Below are 6790 nucleotides of genomic sequence, written 5' to 3'. Positions count from 1 at the left end.
CTGCACATACTGCGGCTCTCCAGGACCGACATTGCCCACCCCTGGGCTAGAAGGAAGGTGTCGTGGCGTTACGAAGTCGGCGTTTTTCTTTTTCTGTTTTTGCTTTTCTTTAACGGCGTCTCTCGGGACCACAGCTATAAGAGAAATATAGGAGATTGTAAATAATTCAAAGTCAAAGTCGTTCGTTTTTTTCTTTTTTTTTTTTTGTTGTTACAAGTTTTTTTTCTTCTTCTTTACTGTTCAAGTAAACTGTTACTTCGTTTTTTTTTCTTCTTTTCGAACCTGACGCCGAGATCACTACAATATGTTTATATGATTACAGTATTATTGTAACATGTATCAGATTGTTATTTGGGGCTAAATGGAGGGATATCCAAATAAAATAATTTCTAATAATTTTGAAGACTTTTTTTTTCTTCTGATTTTTTTTCTTTCAAGTCCAAAGAAAATAAGAGTTCTATGGATTCCGTGCTCCCTTTACTAAAAACAAAGGCATCACATACATTACTCATTCTGTTATAGCCATTTCATTTAAAATTGCGTAATTGAGTGTATTACACCCATCTACATCTTTACTTAATAGAAAACAAATGCCAATGTTCACAGGTAGAATCAAACAACGAGTGCTCACCCCGACCTGAGAGGAAACCATTCGAGTGACGTCCATTTACTGTAAAGAAGGGCGGGGCTATGAACGAGCGTGGTATAAAAGGAGTTGGTCTTGGTGGCAAAGTTAGATCAGAGCTCAGATTCAGTGCCTTCAACATAAATCCTTAAAAAATGGAACTCAATGCACCATGGTATGTAACCAACGACTTGATTCATCAAGACACCAAATCCCTGTCGATTCAACAGTCCATTCAGAAGATTTCTATCAAACTATTTACCCAACTAGAAACTCACCCAAACAAAACTCTTCAAGGGATTCTCCAATATGATCAATGTCAATACAAGAAACAGAAAAGACCAAAGGCAATACTGGACGACTAAACCATTTTAAAATTCTGCAACAGGAACTCGCACAACCCCTAACCAAAACAGCCAAAACTGATTGTTATGAGACAAGTTAACAAGAATCTCACAGATTAAAAACACAGAGATGAAGGAGTGTGAGAAACATTGTCTCGGTCCCTCCATGAGAGAAGAAAGATTCCAGTCCAGGCAAACTTAGATTTGAACCATAGCAAAGAGGAGAATTTTATGTTGAAGATAACATAAATGGTTCAAATGGGCACATTGTTTAGTGAAGAGCTGCATAAACGGCGGGACTGTTTTAGGCACAGCAATATTCTAACGGCAGTGGATAAGAGTACGAATAAGTTACCAAAAGAATTGGTTGTCTTTACGCCGTCAATAGCAGAAGCGGCTATAAAAACTTTGCATAGTCCCGCATACTTTTTCTAAGTAATGCGGTAAATGGACAACACTCATTTTTAAGGATAGCGAGTAAGCACAAAGAGCACAGAAATGACCCATTAGGGCGCTCAGCGTCAACGTTAGCACATCGTATGTTTCTGTATTGTAATTAAAGACAACAGTGCAGGCTGTGGTAGTAAGCGCTTACCCGGACCTGAGAGGAAACCACTGGCATGAGGTCCGCGAACTGTAAAGCAAGGAGTAACTAAGGAAGGATCGTGATATGGAAGAAGACGGACACACAGGAAAAGGGCCTAGTGTCATACTTACACAAAAAATGTATGATTTAAATAATAGTTTACACGTGCCATGTTTTGAAACGGAATCCACCACTGTTTCCGAACATACACTTGAAAATGTTTTTTCCTTATTGTTTTAATGCTGCTCCTGTGCATTTTTCTCTTTCTATCTGTAGACGGCAGCCCAAACCCTGGTAAAAAAAGCGAGACGTGTCAGCTCTGCCTGTCCTCGGCAGCAAAAACATTAGAAGGGCGTGAGGACTGGTTAGCAATCAGGTGGTGAATGCAAAAATACGGAGGGTCACAAAAATGTAAATAATACTTTGAAGGAGTATAAATACAGTGTTTATCAAGACACATCTAACTTTAACAGTTCAAGTTAATGAAGGCAAATTTTGAATCATTTGGATTCATCGCAAGAGTTGGAACTGTTGGCGTTGTTGTTCAGCGCGCTGACGATAACGCGGACAAAGTATTTGCCAGGTAGCGCTCACAAAATTCAATTCTCCTGTCAGCCTCATCCTCATTGAGGACTTGGACTAACGTTGGAATAAAACTTAATCAGTTAATTTCGAGTTAATTGAATTGAGTTCAACGGAATAAGACAGATGTATCTTAAAAAGCGTTGTATGTAAAACCTTTCAAAGTATGTATGCCGTTTAGACAGTCTAGGAGTTTTTACGTGATAATATAAAATGCAGAAAAGTAAAAAAGGGAGGGGCAAAAAAAGAGGACTGAACTTCAATAATAACAAAATTAAATAAGCCTGAAAAGCCTTAATGGACAAGAATTATTCGGTTCGGTTTTATTAAGGTCGTAGACTCCGTGAAATTTAATCTTTGCAAATGACGTTATTGGAGGATTACCTTCATGTTATGCATATAAACTACATATGAATTTGGGCAGCCATTATAAATGATTTGTTTATATAATCAGTATCGTAAAATGTATCAAGTGTTATTTTGGGGTAAATGGAAGAATATCCAAATAAAATAATTTCTAATAATTTTGAAGACGGCTTTCTCTTCCGATCTTTCAAGTCCAAAAATGTTATAATAAATAAAAATAAGAGTCCCATGGATTATGTGCTTCCGTTAGTGAAAACAAAGGCATCACAGACATTACTTATTCCACTGGACTGGAATCTTTCTTCTCTCATGGAGGACCGAGGCAATGCTTCTCTCACACTCCTTCATCTCTGTGTTTTTAATCTGTGAGATTCTTGTTAACTTGTCTCATAACAATCAGTTTTGGCTGTTTTGGTTAGGGGTTGTGCGAGTTCCTGTTGCTGAATTTTAGGATGGTTTAGGCGTTTAGTCGTCCGGTATTGCCTTTGGTCTTTTGTGTTTCTTGTATTGACATTGATCATATTGGAGAATCCCTTGAAGAGTTTTGTTTGGGTGAGTTTCTAGTTGGGTAATAGAAATCTTCTGAATGGACTGTTGAATCGACAGGGATTTGGTGTCTTGATGAATCAAGTCTTTGGTTACATACCGTGGTGCATTCAGTGCCATTCTTAGGGCTTTGTTTTGAAGGCACTGAATCTGACGGATGAGTACATTGGAAGCGTATTCCCATACTGGTGCTGCGTACAGTAACTGAGCTCTGATGATGCTTCTGTACAGAAGTATTTTGTTTGTAATGTTCAGGTTACTTTTTCTATTCATCAGTGGGTACAGTTGGCCGAGTGATCTTCTTGCTTTGGATATACTTTCAGTGATGTGGTTTCTCCACGTTAGGCGGTTGTCTAATATAACTCCCAGGTATTTTACTTATTCCATTACGGTCATTTCACTTAAAATTGCGTAATGATGTAAAGTGTATTACACCCGTCTGCATCTTTACTTAACGCAGCCAGGGCGTTGAGGGGGTCCGGTTTGGTGGGCTCAGGATTGGGTCACTGCTTTTTGCAGATGATGTTGTCCTGTTTGCTTCATCAGGCCGTGATCTTCAGCTCTCTCTGGATCGGTTCGCAGCCGAGTGTGAAGCGGCTGGGATGAGAATCAGCACCTCCAAATCCGAGACCATGGTCCTCAGCCGGAAAAGGGTGGAGTGCCCTCTCAGGGTTGGTAGCGAGATCCTGCCCCAAGTGGAGGAGTTCAAGTATCTCGGGGTCTTGTTCACGAGTGAGGGAAGAATGGAGCGTGAGATCGACAGGCGGATCGGTGCGGCGATCCGCAGTAATGCGGGCTCTGCATCGGTCTGTCGTGGTGAAAAAGGAGCTGAGCTGCAAGGCAAAGCTCTCAATTTACAGTCGATCTATGTTCCTACCCTCACCTATGGTCATGAACTATGGGCAGTGACCGAAAGAACGAGATCGCGAATACAAGCGGCTGAAATGAGTTTCCTCCGCAGGGTGTCTGGGCTTTCCCTTAAAGATAGGGTGAGAAGCTCAGTCATCCGGGAGGGGCTCAGAGTAGAGCCGCTGCTCCTCCGCATCGAGAGGAGTCAGATGAGGTGGCTCGGGCATCTGATCAGGATGCCTCCTGGACGCCTCCCTGGTGAGGTGTTCCGGGCACATCCAACTGGGAGGAGGCCCCGGGGAAGACCCAGGACACGCTGGAGGGACTATGTCTCTCGACTGGCCTGGGAACGCCTTGGGATTCTCCCGGAAGAGCCTAGAAGAAGTGGCCGGGGAGAGGGGAAGTCTGGGCATCTCTGCTCAAGCTGCTGCCCCCGCGACCCGACCTCGGATAAGCGGGAGACAATGGATGGATGGATGGATGTAGAATGCAGTATACATGTCCTGACCTTTTTGACATCCAGTAAAAATGTTAAATAGACTTCTATTTCTGGGAGAGTTTAATCAATAGGCGGTTATCCGGACCTGAGAGGAAACCATTCAGGTGAAGTCCGCTGACTGTGAAGAAAGGCGGAGCTACAGAGGAGCGTGATATTAAAGGAATTGGATGTACAATTAGATGTAAGCGGTGCGAGTGCAGCAGGAATATTACGTAGTAAAGAGCTATGTAAACAATGAGACCATTACAACTCGTGTTTCTTTGCGCCTATATGGTGGGAACCTAGTTAGTGCTCAGTTCGGCCAACGTTGACCTAGTTGTCTGTTGACGCTTTTCGTTCCTCTCCGTGTGGCCTTTTCAGTCGTTCCGTCACTGGGCAAGCTGTATTTCTGGCGCCACCTAGTGGAGGAGTCATTCTGAATGTTAGTTAATAGGCGGGAATACTTGCGGGGGTTACAATGGCCAGATTACGTCTGAAAATGGGCTCGAAGTGGGAAGTGTGCTAGACGATATTGTGATTAAGTTTAATTGCTTGCACTTTTAAAGGCTTGTTTTGCTTTTCTGATATTGAATTAAATTGAAAGGTTGTGTTTAGAAGAATTGCTTTTGAGCTCGGAGATAACCGTTTTTTATTTGTTTTGTTATTTTTCTGTCTGGTGCCTCCTGACTTGGGTATGAGGGAAACTGTCATGTGATGTGCCAGATTTTAGGGTGATTGTTTTTAATTATTATTATTATTTGGAGCCTCTATAAAATTTTAATGATAAATAAGCAGTAGGGGGTGCTAGTGAATCCCAAGGCAGAGTAACGCCAAACACGCTTGTAGGTTTAAATACAAAAGTTTATTAAACCTCAGCATTTTTCCAAATCACCCTTCCAAATGTCGGCTGCAAAATCTACCAAATAGACCAGTACCTTATCCCGTTGAGTGCTGTCTGCTGACTCTCTGATGTGAGGCAGTGGGCTCCTTTTTAAGCCGGACCTGGGATGTTTCTGGTTGCACACCAGGTCTTCCTGGAAGCACTGCTGGGCCATAGAAAAAGTAGGAAGGACCTCCCGATGGCGCCCTCTAGTGGCACCCTGGGGACCTGACGGTTGCACTTCCTGACTCCCAAGCACCCTCTGTGGGTATCCCAACTGGGCTGCCATATGAGGACCGCTGCCACCTGCTGTATGTGGTATGGAACTGCTGCCAACATCTGGCTACTGCTGGTCCACCATTATATTACACCACCCTGGCACAAAGTTATTTTTTTAATCCAGCTGACCAATACTGCCCTCTAGTGGCATCCAGGGGACCTAACAGGGTTACACTTCTTGACTCTGAAGCACCCCCTGCGGGAGTGCCAAATGGGCTGCTACATGAGGACCCCTGCCACCTGCTATACGTGGTATGAAACTGCTGCCAACATCTGGCTACTGCTGGTCCATCCATTATTTTACACCACCCTGGCACAAAGTTATTTTTTTATCCAGCTGACCAACAGAGCCCTCTAGTGGCACTCAGGGAACATGACAGGGTTTCACTTCGTCGCTCCCAAGCACCCCCTGCGGGTATCCCAACTGGGCTGCCACACGAGGACTGCTGCCACCTGCTGTACGTGGTATGGAACTGCTGCCAACATCTGGCTACTGCTGGTCCACCCATTATATTACACCACCCTGTGGCACAGTTATTTTATTATCCAGCCTGCCAATCTGTCTATCCGTTCCGCTCTAAGCATCCCATGCGGGTAAGAAATCATCACCTTCTTCCCCTTACAATTATTATCAATGTACGTTGTTTGCAGGACGTCAAGCTTTTTAGAGTTCTTCTTTATTTTTTTTTTGTCTCTCTAAACCTGAAAACAAAGCCATCAATTTTATTTTTGTGTGGAAATGACGCCCTTATGATAGAATAAGCCAATAGGTGTCATCAGCAGAAATGATCAGAAGGACTTGGAATTTGCGTGATATTATATTTGATTCGCTCAAAGGAGCACTCGCAGAAAGTTAAAAATATTAAACATCCAAAATAAGCGAGTGGGGTATCGTTTTAGAGAATTTCAGGGTCGGTGATTATGATTGTGATGCTATTTGTGATCCTTTACTGGAGCTCTACGGTCTGCTGCCAGAGTGCGGAAAATGACAAGCGGGGATTTTTAGACTTTAAACGTTGAAATTGAAGCACATATTTTAATATTTCAAATATCTGATAACTATTCTTGTTTATTATGTACTTCTACTTCATGAAGTCTGCGGTGGGCTGGCACCCTGCCCGGGGATTGTTTCCTGCCTTGTGCCCTGTGTTGGCTGGGATTGGCTCCAGCAGACCCCCGTGACCCTGTGTTCGGATTCAGCGGGTTGGAAAATGACTGACTGACTGACTGACTTCATGAAGTAAATCATTACATG

The sequence above is a fragment of the Erpetoichthys calabaricus genome, chromosome 15 (assembly GCF_900747795.2).
Source record: "Erpetoichthys calabaricus chromosome 15, fErpCal1.3, whole genome shotgun sequence".
NCBI lineage: Eukaryota > Metazoa > Chordata > Cladistia > Polypteriformes > Polypteridae > Erpetoichthys > Erpetoichthys calabaricus.
Note: the sequence above shows the minus strand (reverse complement) of the source record.